At 40.3% G+C, this 25,347-nt stretch overlaps 1 long non-coding RNA gene across 1 annotated transcript; it reads left to right on the top strand.

The window, feature by feature from the left end:
- Window positions 1-412: 412 nt before the first annotated feature.
- LOC308194511 lies at window positions 413-22,924 on the top strand. Its single transcript, XR_013950629.1, has 4 exons — window positions 413-1,980; window positions 2,617-2,789; window positions 19,205-19,352; window positions 19,454-22,924. It is a non-coding gene; the product is annotated as an uncharacterized lncRNA (long non-coding RNA).
- Window positions 22,925-25,347: the final 2,423 nt, after the last annotated feature.

A 25,347-nucleotide genomic window follows, 5' to 3' on the forward strand; every position in this document is an offset into this window, starting at 1 on the left:
CTTTCAGTGCTGTTATTTGTGTTACTATAGGGCATGGCCTACTCCAGCGAGCCTGGCCCAGGCCTCAGCTGAGGGAGAAGCAGCGGCCCCTTTCTCTGTCCGTTGGGGGGTGATCTGTCCGTTCTGCCCAGGGTCCACACACCTATCCATAATGCTCCACCACCCCAGCTGAGGGTGGGGATTTGTTCTGCTGTCTCCCCCAGGATGACAAACCATAACCCTTCCTCCTTCCAAGTGATTCAGCGTGGCCCACCACCAGCCCCTGGGCTACCAGAGAGACAAATTTCACTACCAATGCAAGCCTGGTAGCTAATGATGTATTAATACTATATTACAGTCATTTAAGTTAATAATTGTAGTGGGTTTACGTGGCAAGGTTTTGGTAGCAGGGGGACATAGGGGTGGCTTCTGTGAGAAGAATCCAGAAGCTGCCCCATATTAGATAAGGGCCCCACTGCTGACCAGAGCTGAGCCAATAAGCAATGTTGTTTGCGCCTCTGTGAGAGCATATTTAAGAAAGGGGAAAAAAAATATGTTGCCACACAGCAGCTGGGAGAGTGAGAGGAGTGAGAATAAGCCTTGCAGGCGCCAAGGACAGTGAAGAAGGAGGGGGAGAGGTGCTCCAGGTGCCGGAGCAGAAGTCCCCTGCGGCCTGTGGTGAGGACCATGGTGAAGCAGGCTGTCCCCCTGCAGCCCATGGAGTACCACGGTGGAGCAGGGTTCCACCCTGCAGCCTGTGGAGGAGACCACGGTGGAGCAGGTGGACCTGCACCAACAGAGGCTGCGGCCTGTGGAGCAGGTCCCAGGCCGGAGCTGTAGCCCTTGGAGAGGAAACCACGCAGGAGCAGGGGCTCTGGCAGGAGCTGCTGCCTGTGGGGGACCCAGGTTGGAGCAGTTTGCTCCTGAGGGATGGACCGCGTGGTACGGACCCATATCTGGAGCAGTTCTTGAAGAGCTGCTGCCTGTGGGAAGTCCCCGCAGGATCAGTTCGGCAAGGACTGCATCCCGTGAGAGGGACCCCATGGCGCAGGGGAAGAGAGTGACTGAGAAGGAGCGGCAGAAACGAAGAGCTATAGACTGACTAAAACCTCCATTCCCCTGTTCCCCTGCACCACCCAAGGGGAGGAGGTGGAAGAAGGTGGATAGGGGGAAAGCATTTTTGGTTTCTTTCCTTTGTTTCTCACTTCTCTAGCTTGTTAGTAATAGGCAATAAATCTTACTGTCTCCCTATGCTGAGTCTGTTTTGCCCATCACAGTAATTGTTGAATTATCTCCCCGTCCTTGTCTCAACCCTTGAGCCCTTTGTATCGTATTTTCTCCCCCCTCCTCTTTGAGGAGGGGGAGAAAGAGAGCAGCCATGGTGGAACTCAGCTGCCCACACAAGTAAAACCACCACAATAATGAATTTGTTCTTGGTTCTAGTGTCACATACAAGATATTTAGAGGCCTGTTGCATGTGTAAGACCTACAAAACATGATAGTTCCTTCTGGTTCCTTGTTTCATTAAAGAAAACATTGAATCTAATTATATAGACTCCAGGGTTATTATTGGCTCCATTCAGAAAGTGGCAGGTACAATGAGTGTTAATGAGAATGTTATGGTGAAGAAGTCATCACTAGGCCTGTTGCCTCTGGGTCTCAACTGCATAAACTCCAGGATGTATTTTTATAACTTTCAGTTTGTTTTAGCACTGTCTTGCAGAGAGTGTTTGACAATAACCTTTAATTTGGGGAGAAGCTACTGCAGACTCTAATTAAGGCAGCCTTTTTTTTTCTTTTTTAAATAATAATAATTAACCAATCGCTGTAGCATTTTAAAGAATAAGAGACCTCCCCTTGTTAAGTTGTTCTGAGAGGATATTTTTAATTAGGACGTCTCCCAGAGAGGTAATATGTTCTAGCTGGTGCCTTAAGCAAACAAGAAATAAGCATGAAGCCTTTTTCCTCAAGGAAACAACCTTCCATTTAGATACATACAAGGTATTCTAGAGGGAGTCTTTTTGAAGGCAACTTCTTAACAAGTATTTACTAATATAACAAAAACAAAGTTGGGAAGCGTTTTGATTATAGCTAGGCTCAAATTTCATTTTGAAAGGAAAAAGTCTTTTGATTATGTCTTAAATAAAAGCTTGTGATAATACAAACTCCTTTGTAATATTTAGTTTGGAATAGTTTATATATAAATAGAGCCATTTAATGTAAGAGTAACCTGATCTTGTCTGTATTTTGAACAGTGAGATGCTTCATGCCCTGCTATAGGATCAAACGACTCTCATCTCAGTAGATAGCTGTTTAAAAAGCAGTTTCAATAGTAATTGAACCTAATTAGTTGCTTTGTAATGCTTAACCAATATCTTAACCACTTCAAGACTTGCTAAGAAAGAAAGGCAATACCTTTGACAATTTTAGCTAGAGGAACTCATAAAATAAGAATCTAAATGTTCTATTAAAAAAAAAAAAAAAGAAAGATTCTTCTGTTTCAAAAAATCTTGCAAAAATGAAATAAATTAGGATGCAGTTTCAGTTTTAAAGAGGTTCTGAGAGTAGTAGTAACTGCATTGATGGATTTCAACACAAACCTCAGAGGAGATCAGTGTTTTAATTCTTGTTTTGCAGAGGGGAAGCTCAAGGCATGGAGGAGGGGGGTGAGTTGCCAAAAATTGCAGCAGCAGCCCAGGATCAGAGGTCTGCCAGACATTTCATGTGCCAGCCCAGGCTCTCTCCATTCACCTACAGCAGTACCACAACATCAAGCACAGAAACAATGAGCTGAGGGAGTAAAAGGAAAGGTAAGAGTTGAATGTCCAGTTTCTCAATGAGTTGATGAAAAGGAAACAACGATATCAGTGTGATATCCATCCATTTTGTATCCAATAAGTTACTCAGAGAAGCTGTGGATGCCCCATCCCTGGAAGTGGGGCTTTGAGCAACCTGGTCTTGTGGTAGGTGCCCTTGCCCATGGCAGGGGGGTAGGAATTAGATGGTAGGTGGTTCTTTAAGGGCCCTTCCAACCCAAGCCATTCTATGATTACCAGGGTTTCTGACACATAGGCAAGAGATTTTATAATAATCGAAGAAAATGGATTATGTTTAGTGTTGCTGTGAAGGCTTCTGGGTGTACAACAAGGAAAGATTGGATATTTGTGGTTCAGGAACCAAAATCCAGGCAAGATTTTCATATTTATTTCATATTTATTCTCTGTGCTGCTCAACATTGTAATTTTTATTTTTGCTACAGTGTAGTCAGTGTTCCTTGGACAGAGAGAAAAGAGTTGATATCACACGCTTTCTCCAAAACATGCTTATCCTCAAAATGCATATATGTGCTTGTACAAAAAAACACTTTTTTAAAAAACATTTTTATTTATATGGTTCTAAAACATGAAGTAAATTATTATAGCTACTAGATGAGAAAAAAAAGTCAAAAATGTGCTTCAAGAGGGTTTTCTGGTCTGCAAGGAAGCAGGTTGCAAGCCTTCAAGCTTCAGCTGTCTTCAGGATTAGACAAGCTGAATATCTCTGAAGGGACCTCTGGTCAGTAGCTTAATGCTTTCAGTGTGCTGTGTTAGGGATTGTGAATCCCCAGCTGTATTGTGCTAAATTGCTTGTGACTTGGTTTAACAGAGGACAAAAGCTTTGACATTGCACTGGCTATTTCTAACATAAACATAATAGTTCGTGCCAGCCAGCCAGCTGAGAGACATTGTGTAGGAAATACAGAAAATGAGATGGTTTAGACGTGAAAATAAAATCTTGAAGAAAATTAGGCACAGCAATTATGATATATGTATTTTTAATTAAATTTCATAGATTTAAAATGTCATTCAAAGAGAGGAGAATTCCCAAGGCTAGCAATTATTTTACACAATATATAATATCTAGAAAGTACTGTTACCTTTCATCAAACCACTGTGGAAAAAAAAAAAATAATCTTTGAGTGTAATTTGGGAAGATTTATAGCACTGGAAATGTTTGCAAGAATGACAATGTGGATATCCAAACTTTAATTTCAGCAATGTTTGCTATTCATTTAATCTTTGTGCTTTAATCTCTGCAAATGAAATTGACTTAAAACTCCTGATTTTTGTAACTATCCAAGCTAATTCTAGGTCCAACAAAATCTGTGATGAATACGCCTGAAGGATCATAGAAATTGCTCTTTTTGGCACTTGCTTTAACACAGGGTGTGCTTTGTACTATGTATGCAAAAGTGCTACTGGTTTATCATCACATACAATCTTTTTCTATATTTTTTTCTAAAGTTTTTGTTTATATTTAATTGCACTTTGGTATGTGCAGAACACAGCTTTCCAATAGCAATATTCAGTCAGCCTGTTAAAGAAAAGCCCAAGGACATATTTCTACTAAGCAAAAACTCTGAAAGGAAAGGGACAACGGATAAAGTACCCACAGAAACAATTCCTCCAGAAGATTCTTCTTTTGAAAATACATAATTATCTAATCACTTCCATCCTGGTATGAAGCATAGAATTATCTGACATCTTCCTTTCTCTTATAAGGGAACAAATGCTGCATGGATTCAATTAGAAAGTTATTTAATAAAGATGCTGCTAGAGTTCAGTGCAAGGAGAAACCTGAGGAATTCAGATATTTCTTTGCTGTCTCCCAGCATATAAAACAATCATGTAAATTGTATCTTTTAGCTTTCTCAAAACAAGAACTCTAGTTGTACAGGAAGGCAAAACATGAATCAGGAAAACTGTTGTGTAAATAAGCTGGAAAACAATGCCAACTAGAATATGTTTATAACAACAAAGTATAGGGATGACTCTTGTTCACCTCTGAACTCAAGTTTTTCATTATTATGGCCAAGAAAAACTATCTGAGCAAGTTTCATGACCTCTGAAGCAGCAATCATTAGACAGGATGTTTCATATCTATATGAACTGAATTAGAACAGCATACTGAAATGTGGGGAGGGTATAATAATTCTAAATAGCTAATAATGTATTTGGTATATAATGACTTGTGAAATTAATATAACGAATCATTATATACTTTAGATATGTAGTAACAGATTCTGGCAAATAGCAATGTATAACTTAGCTGTTGTGAGATTGAAATTAATGGAAAAACTATTAAAAGAAAAATGTGAAATCTTCCAGAAAAAATAGTGCTACCATGTGCAATAGAGTATTGAGCGCTAGCTTCTAATCTCTTCCTTGGCTTCCTCATCTCTAGAGCAGATCTTTTGAATTAATGAGATTAAAGTGGTAAGCAAAAGAGAACTTACAAGAGAAAATATTCCTTTCATGTTATTTTTATATTAAAAGTATCTTAAAAAAACAACAACAAAAAAAGAGAGTGATTATTATTCAATGCACTTTTCCAAACAGATGCGGGTGTAGGAAGCCTATATTTACATGTAGAGGTACAACGTGTTAAAATACCATCTATGCAGTTCCCTTTCATAACTGAACCATCGTGGCACCAGAGTTTTGTGCACAGCAAATCTGTATCTGTAATCTGGAGTCAACAACATAGCCTGCAAATGTATCTGTTTCATAATCACAGCTATTTTTCCAGTATATGATCTCTGAACCTGGTTCCAGTTTTCCCGGTGGCATGTGTTGAGTATTATTCACAACAAAAATTCTTTCTCTCAATGCCTGTCTCGGTTTGGCCACATCTCAGCGAGACCCATGTTCAGGGTCTTTGAGAGCAGAGCCTGGCTGCAGGCTGGAAGTCCCTGGCCATGGAGAGCACAGTGCTTCAGCTGTAGGGCCCCTTTGGAAGATGCTGGTTGTACCCTCACAAGTGTAGATATAGAGAGTTATACAGAGATATGTCTATACAGCGTGCAGATTGAGTTTATTCACTGAGGAAGCTAGTGCCTGGGTAGGCGTTGGGAAAGACGGGGGGCACCAGCAGGTCTGTGCCAACCCAGGGATGCTCCAGCTTGGCAGTGCAGAGTGATGTGTGTTCACGGTAATAGCTGTCGAATTTCTGCCAATGTTATGTTCTTCTGCTAGCAAAAGACTGCCTCTAGCATTTAAGATGAGACTGTGTTAACCCTAGACTTCTACGAACTTGCTTCTCAGTTGGTAGACATAGTTTACTGGGCTCAGTCAGGGGATTTCACGCTGTACCACATCGGTACATTGCTGTCTGCTGTGCTATGGTTTTAAACCAGACTTTCAGTCTTGTAATTTATTTTTTTTCTTTGCTCATACATAGAATTCTTACTTACTGTAATGCACAGAACATCTTAGGAAAGGTACAGGAATATTATGAAGAATGCAGTTTTATGACAGCTGTAAAAACTGTTGATTCTGTATACCTTTATACCTTGCAAAGCATTAGTAACTGCATCCTGGCTACAGGACGTAATTACATTGCTTGGTGCATTGTTGGCCATTAATAGGATTCCTTCCATCTGTCTGATGTATTTCTCTTCCAAGGATACTGTTGTGTTTTATTACAGCCATTTAAAAATTCCTGGTGCTTTTCCAGGCTCACTTGGGGTGTGATAATACAGAAGTTCACCCAAAACATTTTAAAGGAAAACTGACATTTATAAGGCAGACAAGGATAGTATTTTGCTTGCTGCTGTCTCAGGTTTATGCTTTTGCTATCATAAAATAACTTTAGGTCCATTACCTATGACCGATATTTTCATTATTATTTTTATTACTTCAGAGTCAGCATTCAAATACAAAAATGCTTTTCAGACACCAGGGGCTTCACAAAATCAAATGTGAATGAACCTGTGTTCTCCTGTATCTATTCAGCTCTCTCACTGGACAGGTGACTGACTTAACAGACTTAACAGATCTGACGAAAGCATCTATTGCATCAAAGTACTCATTAGTTTAATACAAAAGGGGCAAAATCCTGGCCCCTTGTCCCTCGCCCTCCCTTGCTTTTTGTTCCCACTGCAGCAGCTGCAGGCACTACGTGCTCCCAAGTGAAAAGGGAAAGATCCAGCCCTGGCTCTCAGCATTTGCGACATCGAGATGCTTATCAGAGGAAATGCAACATTTTACACTCGAGTCCTGGCACCAGCAGTAATGTGATGTCTTGGCAGGGCAATAATATTCCTCTGCGCTGTAGGTCTCGACAGCCCTCCTATGTCCTCATATGCCACCAGTAGCTGTGCGTGCAAGCCCATCCTCTCAGAGGAGTGCCGGCCATATGGAGGCATTGCCGCCTGTGCAAATACAAATGATGGCTTGTAAGGAAGGGCAATGACAAATCAGCCTGCACAACGAGCACTGGAAAGTAAATGTATTTGGTATTCTTCATCAGGATTGTGCTGGCCATGTGCCCTCAGAGATGAACAAATCCCACTGCCTCCAGCATCTTCGCAGGCACCAAGCAAGGGGTGGGAAAGCAGGACCAATGCCATAGAGAGTGTTGGGGTTGCCCTGAGAGCAGCCAGCAGTGATTCGGTCAGAATTACAAGTGGTTTTAAATGTTTTTGTAAAACAATTGAAGGCACTTTTTTTGCAAACATTTGTGGTTTTGATTTAGTTATCAAAGAAAAAAAGAAACTCCCAAGCCTATTGGTATCTTTGCTGCTCTATAAGAGATACATCTCCTTAAAAAAATACACACATAGACTGTTTATCTTTCCTTCTTTGACATAAACCATTTTAAAATTTATTCTTGTTATCCCACTACAAATTAATTTCAGGCTCAAATTCCTTTTTTTTCACAATATACCCCTTCCTTTCAAACTTACAGATCAGTTGAGAGAGAAAAGCAAAATATATTCACTGTGCATTTCTTCCTTCCCACAACAAAAAAATGGCAAATATTCACAAACTTAAGGAGTAGATAGCATATCAAATTTTTGGATTAGAATAGGCTGACTAGACCTCAAGAAAGTGTAAGACAGCATCCACTTGTTTTTTGACGTTAGTTGACATATAATGAGTTGAAGTTTTTGTTAGCTTATTGAAGCAGCCTCTTTCTGCCCCAGATCAGGGAAGACTGGAGCAAGAATTGTTTGATGTTATCTTTATGTACAGATTAGTTGGAAGAATCTGTCGTTGTCCTGGCAAAAGCGAATATTCCATGTATATTTTAGGTTTGGGAGATGGAGATTAGATGGAAGTCGCAACATTATGGAGACACCCATCTTGAATGTGGAAGTATCATTGTGTTGCTCCAATGAAATCTGAGCAGCAGTACTCTTTCATGCACTTTTCCTCAGACCTTCTATTGTTTCAGCTGTCTATAGTGTCTTGCTTTGAATCATTGATTATAAATGACCTAAATTCTCGAATTACCATTCATGTATTTTCTTCAGAAAGCTTCTGTCAGTTTCCAGGACATAATATTTTAGGGAAAAGATCTTAAAATAGGCACGTGATTTTTAGAATAAAAGAAAAACGCTGCAGTCTGTAAGGCAATCTGAATATAAAAATGGTCTGTCTTTTTTCCCACTCTAATTAGAAAAACAAAAATAGAAATATTGGAGTGGTGCATATCCAATTACACTTGCCATTCACCAGGCTTGAGACTTTCCTACAGAGACTTCTACCATAATGATAAGGAGATGGAAAAAGAAAGCAGTCATTAGCAATGCTCAGGGAATTTGTTTTTCTTGATGTGAGCCACTAGTGTGGTAGATCTTAGAGGCAGCAGTACTGGGCGGCTTTTTCTTAGATAGTTCTCCTTGTAGTGAAGAGTGTAATGACAGTCTTTTTGTGGCATCAAAGTATGTTGGCACTACTACTGGAATGGCTTTGGTGACCTGAGAAATCAGCATGCTCACATTCACTGAGCTGTGTATGATAATTGCATTTGAAGTAATAACTTAAAATCAGTGGTTCCCATAAAGGAAGGGTCTGGGGTCTTTGCCCAGATCAGAAGCCTTCCAAGATTCAGTGGCTTTAATGGCAGAGGATACCTTGGCTTACTGGCAGTAGAGGGATGGAAAAACTAGTTTATTTGTGTCATCGGTTCTTGCTTTTTTCTTTTACGGTTGGCATATTCTCAAGCTGCTGCTTTGGAGGTGTCTTGTACAGGCCACCTGAGAAGCACATTTCAGGAGTGTTTCAAAGGAGAGCACCTCTGGCAGCTGCAGCAAGCAGTGCTCCTGGGCTTTAGTTTCTTGATTGCATGGATATGAGAAGGAAAGTGTAGGCCAGATGCCCTCCAGGGGTCCCATACAGGCTAAATTATTCTGTGGTATTTCTGTAAGAATTTGATCTGGTTAATAATTTTATGTTGGATTTGGTTTTGAGTGGTGTTCATTCAGCGTCACTTGAAGTGAGCAAGTGTCACTTTCTGAATAGTTCTAGCCCACGCCAGAAAGCTGTCATTCACCACAGAATCTACGACTTACTAAGCAGAATCATTACATCTATAATCTTTAAAGAAAGAAAACTGATGCAATCTGTGTGCGAGTGAATGAAATGTAGCCAGCAAGACAAGCTGAGAATCGTTCTCTAGTAAGTGTCAGGAAATTTTGGAAGACAACATATCGCTGAGAGATTAATTATCAGACAGAGTGGGGGGGGAAATTCTGAGGCATGCACATGTACTGCTAAAAATTTACCTAAAGTGACCTTTATAAGCTCTAAGACAATGTCTAAGATTAGACCATTTATCACTGCTCATTTGCCAAATGAAATTGGTGGATTGGTAAATTATTAGGATAATTTGTATCTACAAAAATAGTTCACCAGTTTACAGAGAAGAATATATCATACTAAAAACTGGCCTGCATTTCAAACTGTGGATTAATAACTACTGAATGCATGCTGGCACATAATTTAGATTCCAGCCATGAAGTCTCTGAATTGTGAGCTGGTAACTACAATAAATGTATTTAATAAATACAGCTATTGTTTTTGCTGGCATCATGCTGCACATAGCAGCTAGAAGAGCACTTGGTGACATTTAGTAATCTTAAAGGCCAGGAAACAGTCTGAAAATCTTATTTGCCTTATTTGGGGTATTGAAATGTTGTTCCAAATGGAAATAAAGCACACAGATCAAATTGCTAAAATGGAAAGTGTATGTTGATGGTTTGGAAGTTTTTCCTTATTTGAAACTCTTGTTTATAATGGAATATTTATTAAAACAAATTGTTTTTTAGATTGGATATTTATGTAACTATTAGGCTGTACTTTTCCCCACCACGGAAATACTTGCAGATGTTGGATATTTGTTGTCAATGATTAATTGAAAAGGAATCAAAATGCATCACTGCAGTGAACAATTGCTGAACCTAAGCAATTTCATTTCTCTCCTCCAATGACATTATCAGGTACCTCCTCTCCAAATCATGGCTTTTAGAAATAAAAGCATTTATATGTATATTTTAGATCTGGGGCCACAAATATAGTTGCTGAGCCATAAAGCAAATTCCAATCTCAACACCATAAACTTTCTTTTAAACTTATGTAATTCTCTGTCTTAATAGATGCAATTTCATTTTAGGTGTAAGGTATGTGTGGAGACTTGAATAAATAAGTACTCTTCTTTTGTTAGAAATAGACTTCATGGCATATTTTTCTTACATTTTAAATCCCACGAAATAAAAGGAGGATGGAAATTTTCTTCCAGATTTTTCTATGGGTAAGCTTTTGCATACATGAATGAAATTAAAATAAATTTTTTAAACCCCATTTTAAGTTTTACTCATCCATATTCTAAGGCTGGTGAAGAAGCTTAAGAACGAATCTGATGTGCTTAATTCAGGCAAAACAGAGACAAGAGGGAGGAGTAGTTATGTTTCCTGAGCACAGAATTCAACAAGATCAGTTGAGTAGGTGTTGTCCATCCTACTCGAAAAGTTTCTATTGATTTGTGAGGGAGCTCATGCTGACTTTTTCAAAGAAAAACAACACATGTTACAGGAACAGTGCCTTGATTTGCTTGAAGAATATTAGGAGCTTAGTGACTCAAATAAAACACAGAAGCTTTGAGCAGTCACACTGTGAGCCCAGATTTGCACAGCACTTAGGTTGCTGGAGCCAATTGTCTTATCAAGAAACTTTGACCTAAAAGGGTCCAGTTCACACAAAGCAAAGTCATTAAATTCACATAATTTATAAGTCAGGCTGTAGGCACAGGGATGCAACACATCTTGTATTAGCAGCAGGAACACACAGAGCTCCAAGCTCCTTGACTAAGCTCCTCCTGGGAACAGTTGCCTATGTGCAAGCGTGGGAACAGTTAAATATCTGAGAAGTAAATTCAGGGAAGACTATACATTAAGCCAGAAGTCGCAGAAGTGGGAAAGGCTGAGAGGGGAGTTATTGCTTGAAGTCCATCTTTCAGAGAGAGTTAGAAACCTAATTCCTGGCTAGAGAGTAGCATTTAATCCCAAAATGAAATTACAGCTGTGAACCCTTCTCTGAAGTTATTCACTGCAACTGGGATGGTCTTTTTCAACAGCCACAACAAAATACTAGAAGGAATATGCCTCCTTTTCAGGAGAGTACTCAGTAGGGCTGTGATGGATCTTGGCCAAATTTTGCCTTGCATTTCCCAAAAAATACAATGCCCTGTTCTCATACTCCATTCTCCTGATTTATCCTGGTGAAGTTTACACCTTTCATAACAGGTGTAAAAGAAAGAAATTAATTGTTTTAGGCCTTTGTTGAGAATACTGGCTTGGTGCCATGTCCTAACCCTTCCTCCCATTCACCCCTTTCAGAATAAAGCAGCTTCCCTGGTATGGCCCAAACACAAAACATCCAGTCAGTCACCAGCCTAACGCTTACAGACTGATAGCAGTAATCACAGACTTTTGCCTTGGTGTTTGATTCTGGAGAGAGTCTGAGATATTCTTAGTGATTACAAATGAAAAGTAATGAAGATCTTCTTATTAACTAGAGTTCCCTCCAGACAGAAATGTGAATTGCAGATCTTTCTGTGAACTGTGCTTGCTACTTGTCCTCATGACAACTAGTTGGCATCTTAAAATATCTTCCTAGCTGGTGTCTTCAAACAGCCAAACATCTACCAAAGAAAGCCATTCATATCAAGATATTTGCACTCATAACTATATGTAGCAACTCCTGATTTGTTAGAATTGTTAGATTCTCAAAATTCAATGTAAATTGGTGTCTTTTTTCCCTCTACTTAGCTTTGACTTGTTTAATTTCTTTGATGTCAGAATAGCTATGAGAGGGACGGTGATTTTTAATATCTCTGAATGTATCTGGATTATCTGAAACACTGATTTGCAGAATTGGATTTTTCTCCAGTGTGTGGATTTTTAAATACCAATTTTTGAGTGTTAAATGTAATCACATAATCAGGTGTCTGTGTGACTATAAACAATTGCAAAATGGAGGTGGTCTAAAAAAAAATGAATGAATGAATGAATTCAGGACAGAAAATCCCAACAGAAAAGTCGGGATTTATGCTGTTTCTAGCTGACAAGGCCTTAAGCGTAGACCTTTCCATTTCTATGGGCAGATGGGGTAGAGGGAAGCTTGGAAAGAGAGAAGGAAAATGTTGTTTGGACAGCTTCATTTCTGATAGTCTTTGATGAAAGTGTTAATTTTTGTTTGTTTCTGAGGAGCCTACTTAGCTTTATTAATAACTAGCCTGAGCTTTGGAGACTAGCTCACCAGACACAAATTTCTCATAAAAGCTGTCATTGTAACCCATACAAATGTAATAAAACAGAAGTTTTAACACTTTGTGTTGTGGACTTCTGGTGACAATGCAGTTTTCAATCACTTAGCTATAGGAAATGAAGAGTTTGTAACCAGAAGGGGGTGAATGGGTTGGAATTAATCCAATTCAATAACATGTGCAAATGCATTCACCATCTTGAATTTCAGTGTTAACATATTACATTGCAAATGCCATTGTGTCTTTATGCAGAGATACACTCAGTTTTCTGTATAATGTTGTAGTTATTCAGTAGTATTCCTTCCTGGATTTAGACACCACCTGATAAGAATACAAAAGCAAAGCAAGCACAATTTTGTGTACCCCTTTCAATGTTTAAAGTGAGCAAATGCAGTCTCCTGTGTCCAATGCAAACCCGTTAAACTTCCTTAGCTTGCCAATGTGTTTCCTGGCAAAATTCGGAAATATAACTTAAAACAAATGAGTTATTTACACTTGAATACTCGAATGACTGATAAACACATCTGGATATGTTTACTTTTCGGTAATTGCTGATTTGTTTTTCCGTAAGTGTAAAACAATATTTGTTGTATTTTTTTTATTGGGGTTTTTCATCAAATCATTGAGGTGTGAGAGTAAGGTACCCAACTATAAATGTCATTGACCGTAAAAAGCCACACACAATTAATTGATCTACCAAACTGCTCTGTCCAGGGAAGGATTAATGGACTACTCTATCCACTGTTAAGGAAACTCTCAAGAATACCCTGAGACTGTTAAACTGTTGTTTTAGTTAATGAAAGGAATATTAACTTACTGTATTGATTTCCAGAGAATTTACAGGTGGAAATTGCATAATTATGAATATATTTATATGAGACATGAGAAACAGTCAGAGAAATTGTCTGCAATTAACATCCAATACACCGTTGGGAGTCCAATTGGTTCAGTTCAAATCTGGGAAGGCTAAAGGATTTTGAAAGCGATGTAATATTTCTGACGAAACCCTCTCCTCCAGCAGTACTTTGTGGCAGAGGGGTTTACTAACTGCCATCACCTATCAATTATAAGAGAGAAAACTATTTTGCTCTCCTCATTTATCCTCCAGATCACATACGTACACTTCATCCACAAGAACATATTCATGAAGCCAAGTGCCTGCAGCTCTTGAAATCAGGGACTGGTGTATTCTAGTTTAGTCTTATTTACTAAATACATCATCACACCAGGCTATGGCTTAAACATTCAATCTTCATGGTTCAGAAAGCACTCTCGGCTCTTCTGTGACATAGGGACAAAGCTGGTGTGGCTACAATTTATGGAGTCAGGCTGCAAAATTGTGATTTATTAAATAGTATCAATCCAGCAGAGGGGAGGAAGAGAGTGAAGGACACAAGATAAATAATAGAGACAGTGCATTACTGTAAAGCATGCTGGGAATTGAGTTGTAAATGTAAATCCCTTCCTCCCTCCATCTGAAACTGCAAAAGCAACCAGTAATTGGAATTATCTGATAAATGTTACTGAAGTGAAGAAATGTTTCGGGTTTTAGTGCCAAAGTCTCCGAGAGCACATTCTCTATGGGCTTACTCAGCCCCAAACAGGTCAATAACCTTTATTGCAATCCATTGGGGAAATAGAAATGTCAGAACCATAAAGTAGCCTCTGTCAGTCCCTTCCAAATAACCAGTTTGACCTATGGATCTAAATACTGAAAACAAATAAGAGTCTTCATCCATGAGTTTCCAGCCATCTCCCCCAACTCTTTAGACTTAAACAAAAATGACCATTTTGGTAAGGATCCTAGTCATCATTTAACAGCAATGAGTGACCGTTTTCCATTATTATTACTTTTTAAACGTAGGAAGACCGCTCTGCTGTCCTCAGAGTCAGTGACACATAAGTCATTTGGCTGACATTTTAATAAACATCTGTTTTTTTCAGAGCAAACCACAACAGTCATCTTTGTTAGGATTTCCTGGCATTCTAATGTCATCTCCATGGATATTGTAGTCTGTTCCTGCAGAAACAAAACAAATATAAAACCAACAACCCCTCCAGAACTCAGAGTGAGATGGAAAGACCTTGAGAGCTTTCATCCCTCTCCATTTGTGCTTGCCACCCAGCCTTGGAAGCAGCTTAGCTTTGATAAGGCTTCGCAAGAGGCTGGCCTGCTCCTCCCCAGGTCTTGAAGTCTTCCTGATGTGGAGCAAGGACTGGGGACTTTCCCAGATGGGAAAACTACAGGTGATCAGGTTAGGTTGGAAGTTATTGCTGAATTTCCAATAGCCCAAGGGGCTGAAAGGAGGTGCCTCAGAAGAAGAGGCTTTGGTTTACTATCGTTACATTATATCGTAGATATTAAATTGTGCTCAGAGTTTAACCTAGCACAGTTCTCTTGCCCCAGAAATGCACATATTTTTAAGGGTGTGGATGGTGGGAGTAATACTGTTCAAGGTGGTGCGGGAGAAAGGCAGACTGCTTTCTCGTAAATTGCTAGCTTAAATAAATAGAGAGCGTGCCAGACAACCAAACCTGTAAAAATAGTTTTGTTTCACTGCTTCTTAATCCGTACTAGCCAGGAAATACTGAGAGAGAGAACGGTAGTAAGAGCTGTGTTACACTGTGGAAATATGCTGTTATGACTTAGAGTTCATGTCAGTGAAACCCTTATTTTTTTTTTTCTGAGGTCGCAAGGTGAGAAATTTTAGAAAGTGAGAAACTCTCATATTTATGAAGGGATATGGGCTCACATTAAATATTTTCATCTGATAAAAAGTTAATCATTAAATAACTGGCTTTGGAAACCTCAGCTTTTTTTTTTTTTTTTTTTTTGTGGTATTAAAGTGCAAAAATATATGCTGGATAACCTAAACAGGCTATTTAATCACTAAGTGTGTGCTCTGGGAAGTGTGAATTTATGTTGTCTTTGCTCTTATCAGAAGTGAGAGGGCAGGGGTAAGATCAGCATAGTGTCTGGAGAAAGCAATCTCAAAATACAACCTAGTCAAATAACCTGCCTTAAAAGTTGTAAATAACCTCCCACATGCATATGCAGAGTAGAAACTAAATATAATTCATCATATGAAAATTCCTAGTTTTACTCTAGTATCAGCCCTGATTGCTATATTCTAGCACGTCACCAGTTGTCTGGTTAAAGCAGGGAATCAGACAAGCTACTGATCCCATTTTCTGAGGTTTCCTGGCATCCTAAAAGAGGACTAAAGGTTTGTTGTCGTTGTTTGTTGTTTTTTTTGTTGTTGTTGTTGAACTTATGTTAATTTTTAGGATATACCAGTTGTCAGCTGGCTCATTTAAAGTACATCTGGGTATGCTGAATCATCAGCTCTACAGGAGTACCTTGGAGCTGTGCTGGGTTTCATGGCAGATTCGATAAGGAATAGAAATTGAACAAATCTCTTTAGGCAGCTGGAAAGTTACATACTTTGGGGAAAGGGAAATCTCTTCAAAAAACAGAATGAAGGCAAGGGCCCCAGATTATCCTGAGAGTAGTTAAAATATAATAATGTGTAGGACCTACAGGCAAATTTTTGGCAGTGGGTTGCAACGTGTCTGAGAAGGAGGTCAGAGACATTATCCTCATGTTTCAGTCGGAGAAGCTGAGGCAGTGAATGGTGGGTGATTTGCACCGTCTGTGGGAGGTCACGGTGCCTGTGCAGTCTCACAGGCCCCCACTCACTGCGATTACAAATGCCATACTTAACTTCTAGGGCAGCATCTCACTCAAGAGACAGGTAAGTGTGGCTCAGGGCCAGGGAAATACAAACAACTTAACAAATGACACCCCTGTGCTTTGAGGAAAATTAATGATGCTATATTAATTGCTACTTTGGCAAAAATTTAATCTTGAGCTCTCCTCCAGCTCCCACCACTGCTCCGAGCATGCTTGCTCTGTCTCGTCACATCATGCCTATGTTGAACTCTTGAGCTCCTCTTTGTACATTGCACTGGTCAGCTTTAAGCCTTCCATCCATCTCCTAGGAATGCCATCAGTCATCCCTATCTCCCCACATGGCACACAGTGATGTTACTGTGAAATCTGCCGTATTTTCAGTGCCTCTTGAGCTCTGTATCCTCTTGACAGCTTTCCGTGATATCCAGCAAGACCTAGGGAAAGGTAGGCGTGTAACAGTAGTAGTGTCACTCCAGCTAAAACCCCTCAGCCGGTCTGATGCTCACAGCTCTGCCTCCCACCAAGGCACTCCTGCTCCTATTGGGTCTGTTCCCAGGGAGGAGAAATGAAAGGCCAGTCTGCTTCTGCTTGAGCCAGGCAGCCTAATGCTTCTCTAACACCAGTGATCCCAGAAGGCAGTTGACTTCTTAGAGAAGTGGTCATGCTCCGTGTAAGGGTGGAAAGAAAGCAGATCATGCTTGCGTTTGTTTTCTTGAAAGCATTGTTGGCTCCAGGACCCTCCGAGGGAGGGCAAATGCTAAATGTCAGGAAAATGTTTGCAATCAATGTCTTACAGTGGCCACGTGTTCAGAATAGCTGTAAATCCAATTTAGGCAACAAAGCAGGAGGAGGAGTGTATATATATGGTATCTGTACGGGCCTTCCCAAGAGCAAGGGCTGATCCCCATCTGACCAGGTGGCTGGCAGTATTTTGAGTGACCTGAATAATCTAGCACCATGCTACTGGAAGGGGCTGCAGTGACACACATTCGGCTTGGCACAAAGGTGGTAAAACTCTGCTGTCACCTGTCCAAACAATTTCAAGCCATCTTTCTGAGGACAAAGCTTCATTTGGTGCACTGTCAGTGGTAACATGTGTGAGAATAACTTTAAAAGGCAGTATCAGCAGGCAAGGACTTTTTTCTGTGCTCCCAGTGAAGCAGTAAAGCAGAAGAGCCACTTCTGCTGATCCAAGTCTGCTGATCGAACAGAAATACTGTCCATTGAACCTTTGATTTCTACAGAAATCAGAAATTCCCACTACAGAGAGATGGCTTAAAAATGGCTTGAGAAGTTTCAGTAGGGAATCAAAAATAGCTGAACAAACTAGCTGGCCAAAACCTGCTCTCTCTTCCTCAGCTACAGTTTCTGCCTTCTTCCCTGTGCAAACACAGTTAATGGCTTACAACTGTTCAACTGTTGCAAACAAAGTATTGCTGAACACTCATCTCAGTTTGGAGAGTGGTTCTGCTCCATCACATGCCTGCCTTTAATGAGGCATGGCTATGCCATTAACTTTTTGGGAGAAGAATAACCGACAGTAGTTATCACCATTCACCTTTTGTTGAGCTATTATCACGTATTCAACCAGGAAGCACAAAAATACTGCATGGCCTATGTGTCCACATGGCATGGAGGGAGAATAATTGGAGCAAAAAGTCTGGGAACTGACTATGCACTGAAAAAATATTTTCCTATGCTATTCATTAAGGGTTTATGAGTAACAAACACATTTTCTTCCATCTGAGCAGCCTGAAATTGCTTTCTTATGAGGAAGTAGGATGCACATTTCAGATAATTTATATATAATAAATTAATCAATAGTTCTGCTTCTCTACATGTAAGGACTAGCAGACCCATTCACAGGAACACCGGGGAGTGATGATCTAATCAATGCACATAAATTATATTTATTATAACCAAGATGTGGTGTTTGAAGTTGTTAGAAGGTTGAGAAAACACAGGTCTAAAGTAGTGCATCGGTCTGGAGAAATCCATCCTTCTGCCCTTCAAACATCTAAAAACACTGCATTTTACTAATCTGTCAGAATTAAAGCTGCTTTCTCGTTGTTGTTTTTTTTTTTTTTTTTTTTTTGGAAATGCTTTTCTAACTATAGAGACACTTCTTTGAGTGAAAAAAAGCAGCAGCACTGAGCAACAGGACCATTATTTGCCCAACTTCCCAGTATGTTGGTGAGTCCACCCACATCTGCTCAGATAGCCCTGAACATGATCCAGGCTTCCCTGAAGAACCTGAGCTGGCAGGAGATTTTAGATCAGACTTCATGTATAGCTGATTCCCAAGACAAAAGAGCATTTTTGACCTGTGCTCTAAAAGGTGCTAATGTGATGTAATACCAGCTGTCCTGAGAACGAGTTTAAGGTGGTGAAAAATCTTTGCAGTGGCTCAATTCCAAATGTAACTGCTGTAAAGTAGTGTTATATTAAGATATGATCATTTCACCGTAAATCTGCTCTACTATTGAAAATTGATTCCAGCTGCAGGACCTTGTGAAAATTGCTGGTTAATATAATTGATAAAAATGTGGAGTTTTTTCATTGCGTTGTTCAAAAATCATTGACGCTTCTGAGGAGATTCACATTTCTAGAACATTTAGTTATCCCTGTTTAATATGTTTTATTACAGCATGTCTTAGGTATGTATTGATAGGTCAGCGATGAACTTAACAATTAATAATGAAAATGACAAAATAATAACATTCCTGGAACTGAAATAACTCTTTGATGGTTTTGTTGTTGTTTGTTTGTTTTTGTTTGTTTTGTTGTGTTGTTTTTTTTTTTTCAGAACTTCACAGCAAATAACTACAATACAATCTAAATTCTTGATAGAGGTAAAATGGATGTCTGAGGATTCATAGCAGGAGTGAATTTGGACTGGTCTGTAGCTGAGCTTTTAATTTTGCATTTTTTTCTCTCAAGCAGAATCCAAATTTTACCAAATAAGCTGGAAATTATGAAGCAATAGCAAGCAAATGAGCTGTACTTTAAGGACTGGACAAAAAGCATCTATGTTTCATTAGAGAAAACAAACAAAAAAAAACATTTTCATCAAAAATTAATCTAAACATGGGTAATTAATTAACACATATATATATATTCCCCCCCTTCCCCCCCCCCCCCCCCCCCCCCCCGATTTCTCTGTTAGAACTCTGTTTCTTAATCATTCCACAGCACCAGCCATGTTACTTCTTTGAGCCCGGCAGGAAGCATGTTGTTTTCAACATTTCCCCTCTGCAGCTTGTGGACTCCTTCAGGTTTCACAATGTGGCTTGCACTCTTTGCTGCAGTTTCTGAGGTGTGCCTTCCATGAGACAAGGTAGAAACGCAGAACAAATCTTCTGAATGGAAAAACTGGGTTGACAAGTCTGACATTTCTGTGGTTTATATTACCTGTTAGTAAAAACAAATAAGCAAATCCCAACCACATTAGGCAGAGAGAGAAAATAATTCATGCATATGTTTTCAGTCTTCCAGCATTTTTAATTACCCAGGTTTGATTCTTCACTTCTTATTCTCCTAGATTGAAAAAAGCACATGTTAATGGTCTTTCCTAAATACAGCTATAAATTCTTCTAATCATTTTACATTTGTTGTAATGACATCAATTATTTATGAATTGTTATTACTTAGTAGAAATAAGGAAGCCTTCCATTATTCTCTCGTATCAATCTCACCCTTATGATATGCATTTTGACGTATCATTGCAGAACTGTACATGGCAGGACGCCAAAACCAAGCACAGGTTGAAAAGGACTGAGTGATGAGCATGCGTGCACTGCTGTGTTACACAAATGCAGTCAAAACACACTAGCTGCAGAACTAGAAGTAACACTTTAGCACTCGTTTCTTATATCTTGTTTGTAATAATCTGAAGGCTGCTCCCCTGGATGTAAGTGGATCCTTTGTTTTTGGAAGAGGGAAGGTTGCCAAATGATTAATAAGGGAACGAGTGTAATACCGCAGCAATGTTAATTTCTTTCAGATGCTAAAAGTCAACATTTGAAAGACAAACACTGTGAGTATGCAACCTGTAGCTCAGAAAACATATCCCTAGCAAATATCCTGCTCACCCATACCAAATGATATCAAATGTACGCTCCAACTTTGTGATGTTAACATATAGTTTAAGACCTCAGAAAGCATTCTAGCTGACTATGAGAAATTCCCGGTGTTTTCATGTATGAAAGATGACTCAGATGCAATGCCATGTAATACCTGGGGTCATTCTGGTATGAGAGATGTTCTCTCCTTTTTGAGAGCAGTGAAGTACAAATGCCTTTTCATTTAGACATAGTCCATATTTATTTATAGTGCCTTCCATTTTTCATTTATAGTTTTCTTTCTGCCTGCCTAACTCTATAATGCTATCTAAATACACTCAGCTAGATGTTCCTGTGAAAAATAAATGAGAACAGGACTTTAAAACTCTATGAGAAAAAATGATAATGTGTAGAAATAGAAAATGAAATAGTTTTTTGTGTTATAGAAAATACAGGTTTTCTTAGATAACCAGGCAAATAGGCTAATCTTTTTAAAATTATATAATAGTAGAAATTAGTTAAAAATAATGTCTGCAGAACAGATTATCACAACATAAAATGGGCTCCTACACCTACCCTGTATTGTGCTGAAATCAGGATTGGGTGCAATGGAAATGAATATATGAGAAGGAAATACTGTGTGCTTGCACCAAAAAAAAAAAAAAAAAAAGAAGGCAATCAAAGTGTGAATGAGAAGGGTGGGTGAGGACATGGCAGGACTCATCAGTCACTGAGCAGGAACAACAACTCCTCGTTGGCTGTCCCCCGGCGGTCAATCCCTGCTGTTGCTACCAGCTGTGCTGTGGGGTTGGGTGGTGAGGTCCCTGTGGGCATCTGGGGCCACCACCACTGCCTTGGGTAGAGGAAACCATCCAGGCCCTGTTAAGTCTCTACATTAGGTGTGTGTTCACTCAGAAATTACCAGTTCGCATCTGTCTGGAACATTCTTTCTCTTTTTTTTTTTTTATTTTATGTTTTTTTTCTTCCGAATTTTCCACTAGAGGACCCACATTGCTGTTTCTAGGGCAGCCAACATCCTCTTTTGGTGCCAATGTCCTCCCGACATGTGAGGTTCCTCTGCCACCCCTGGAGCTCCGTGCCACAGGGACACAGGGCGCTGCCCCCACGGTGTCCCCTTCGCTCCCTCACTGCGTGGTCGCTGGCTGGGGGCATCCTCTGCTGCGTCCCCGCTTGGCTGCTACTGCAGCACCTTCTCCTCTAAATGGATCCACACCTTGGTCTGCCTCTGGCTCGCAGCCCTTATGCGCTGTCTCTCTCTCCCTCCCTCCCTTTTAATTTACAGCAGAGGGTATAAAATAATTGCCCAGCTGTGGGGCCAGGCAGAGCTCCACACCCAGCTCTGCGCCTGCCGACGGTCTCGGCCCACGTCCACGAGGACGCTGCAAGGCAAGCTCCTGGGCTGGCAGAGGAGCCTCAAATGCCAGACCAGTCAGGACAGAAAGCCAGATGGAAGTAATCCCTACCGGAGCAGCCAGTTTTGGTGTCAGGTTTTCTGAGGAGAGCGGCAGTGCCGGCGCCTCATGCCACGTTCGCGGTGAGCGGCGGGGCAGCTGCCAGCAGGCTCCGGTGGGGCTGGAAGCTGCTGCTGCTGCTTGCGCCAAGGGCCTGTTCCCTCCGGGCCTGATCACAGCCTTGTGTTTACCAGGTTAGGGGAGGGTGGGAGAGAGAAGATTGTATCTCAAGGAGAGGCTTTTTTGAGAGTAATTTTTAGATAAGGAAGGAAGAGGAGAAGCAGGCATGGAGGGAGATGCACAGGAGCAAAACAAAGTATTATGTTTTAAGCCCTTTACAAAGGTCAAATCTGTCTAAGTCAGAAAGCAGCTCTGGACACAGATCTGCAGTTGGCCTCTCTTCCCCTCTCAAAGCTGCTCAGGAAGAAACTTCTACTCTGCACCTTCTGTGTGTTTACTTGTATTTGCCTAAGCTTAGGTCATAGCTGTGAGTCTCAAACCCTGGGGTCTCAGTGGGACATAAGCTTCCTACTGCTACCTCCTACCCACTGCAGAGAGGCCCAGCACTGAGCTGCTGGTGGCCTTGGATGGGCCCAGGCTGTCAGACAGAGGACTGCAGACCAGGGACAAGAAGTCTGGCCATCACCACCCATCGGTGAATGTGAGGAAATGAGCGCATGGACCAGACCTTGCTCCTGGCACTTCTGCACTGCTGTTGGAGACAGCAAATCAAAATTACTTGCGTTTTTAATTTGTCAGTAACCAAACTGTGTCACCATGACAAATAATGTAAATGTTTCTGCAGATGCATCAGGTTCAATGGCTCCCCCCGACCAGGTCTGCAGTCTTTTGCAGCTGAGGAAATGCCACACAAAGCAAATGCTGCATAGAGCAACTACATGCGGAGAAGGTGCCTGCAGGCTCCTTCCAAGGGCCCAACCTCTCAGTAGGACAGCTTTCACTGAGGGGCAGGGGGGAGCTCTTGGCAGCCACTGGGACCAGTAGTTAGTTGTCTCTTGTGGGCATACCAAGCTGTGGGGCCTCCAGCCCTTATGGGACAACGGCCATGGTTAAGCCAGGATACCATGGCGGGAGGGAGAAACACTAGTTTTATTGACAATTCCCAAGCTCGTCCCTCATTTCTCCCTTCCCCAGTAAAATTACCTTTTAATTGTACAATAGATTTGCTGTCTGTGCAGGGAAAACATTTCTACCTGGGAGAGGTCTAATTAATTTTCCCAGACTCTGGGAGCTTGATTTGTTGTTGTTTGTTCTGGCTCCAGAAGGAACCTGACCCTTTTGCTGTGGTGCTGAGCAGAAAAGATCATTTCTTCTGAAAACTATCCTTATCATGAAACCCTTCTTGAATGTTGATACAATCTATGTCAGGCAATTGTTTTAGTGCAGAAGTAAAGCTGGAAAGTTATCTAAACAGCACCATCATTTGGAGAGACTGCCTTGACCTTCTTTTTGCAGACATATTTGTTCTGCTGGACAAGTACTTTAACCGTTTGCTTAACCTGTCCACCAATACTTGTGTAATTCATAGGCATCGTGTACTTTTCTTTGCCAGAATATTATAACTACATCTGGCAGCTTTAATTTCTGTGGTAACTTTTTTTTTTTTAAAGCCAAAGTACTTTTAATTAGATTTAGATTAATTTAGATAGTATAAACATGTTCCAAAAATGTAAGACAGCTGCTCTGTCTCATATGATAAGCAAATTAAACAGGTCATGTTTTCATTCATCATAGCTGAGGATCAGGTGGCAGGGATAGATTGCAAAGGTAAGACGGATTTTTTCTAACAGATGCTGGCAGTGCCTTTGAACATGAAAGGATGCCGTTAAACTGCTGAACCTTAAGTGACAGCACAGTGTTCCTTTGCACAGAAAAGTTGTCTTCTGGCTATGCTGACAACATAAAATGTTTGTGCCATCAAGAGCAATCTGTTTCTGAGCCTTCCTTGTGAGTACAGAGGTGGTAGCCGAGCATAATGTAGCTGAGGCAACTTTTTGATGGGTTCCCTTATGGAGAGTAGAGACTTCAGGAAAAAAAGGCTTGGAGAGGAAGGCAAATTACAGATGGTGTAATACCCTACTGATGAAAGCTATGACATACGTATGGGTCTAGGAAACAGGAAGTAGGTCCTCAACCACAGTTTGATTCATACCAAGTCTTGGAGAAAGTTTCCATCTGGTGTTTCGGTTTGGCCCCATATGCAGCTAGAGATCTGCTTCCAAATGTCATTCTCAATCTGGATTCAGGCTGCGAGCAGCCTGCTTTTTCAGGTTATAGTAAGAGCTTTAATTTGGACCATTAGTAGTATTTGTGTCTTCATTCTGATTTAAAAAACATAGCAGAGAATTTTAAACCCTTCAGATTCTGTTGTCATTGGCCAAAAAGACTGCTAAAATGAAAAGCTTTATTTCCTTTTCTTTTTTTTTGAATAAGAATGTTGATGACTCTGGTGTTGCCTCTGCCATTAAAACTGGAGAGTAACTTTACCTTTTATCCTGTTGCTCTGCTGTACATCTCATTAACCTGGCTGTGAGCTTGAGATCTCTAAAAAGCATGTAAGATTGACTCCTTAGGTGCTAGGGAAAGCTATTGCATAACTGAGTTTTCACTTTGTTGATGTGTATCTGTGTAAGATATCTGTAGTCATCATGCATGGGCGTGTGCTGTCTTGCATTTCTTGCATGGCTGTAGGTATTTGTGTAGTCTACATTTCGTGGTTTATTTAAAAAAAAAAAAAAGCAGCTTGCTTCCTTCCTTCTGCAGATTGTGAACAATAGCTCTGATTAATTTAAAAGGGTTTTGTTTCATAGATTCTGAAGAGAAGGTACTATCATGAGAAAACTTACTCAAAGAAATCAATTTTACATTTAATTTGGCATGCAGTAAAGTCATAATTCTCTCCTGGGAATTGCATTTTCTCTTCTTGTGGATCCAACTTCCAAGAAAGTTTTTGTATAGATGTCTTTTTAATATACCTTTCTTATTACTCTATATAAAGTTCTTCTAAAAATGAGGACAGTAGCTATGACTGTTCAGCATCTTTTTTTCGTATTATTTCAGTATTTCCTTCTTAGAGATATTTTAAGCAAATTGCATTCCTATAATGCAATCTCCTCACAGCACTGGCAGCAGCAAACTTCAGAGATGTACGAAAGCTGTGTCTCATATTGTGGATGGTGTAGAAGGTGATAAGAAGCTTAGAGGAGAAAATAGCTTGGGAGAAAGGAGGATTAACCTCTCTTACTGAAAGTGGAACAGATACCAAGAAATTATATTTGGCTTGAATTGCATGCCTAGTTTGAATTCATTCAGATCTGGGGGAGGATGTTCTGGGGGAGGGTGTGTGGGAAGGAGCTGTAGTTCTTGTGTTTCGCACTCTGGCTGCATCTGCAGCAGAGACTCAGTAGCTGATATGGAGCTGTTTTGGTTAAGTAAAATCTTTTTGTTATTGGGAAGAGTAATTCTTTTTAAAAAGCCTCTTCCCTGTGCCTCCACTTCTGACAGCTCTTCCTTCCTCTGCTCTGCCTTTCTT

Source organism: Anser brachyrhynchus (genome assembly GCF_964034855.1).
Source record: "Anser brachyrhynchus genome assembly, chromosome: 4".
Lineage (NCBI taxonomy): Eukaryota > Metazoa > Chordata > Aves > Anseriformes > Anatidae > Anser > Anser brachyrhynchus.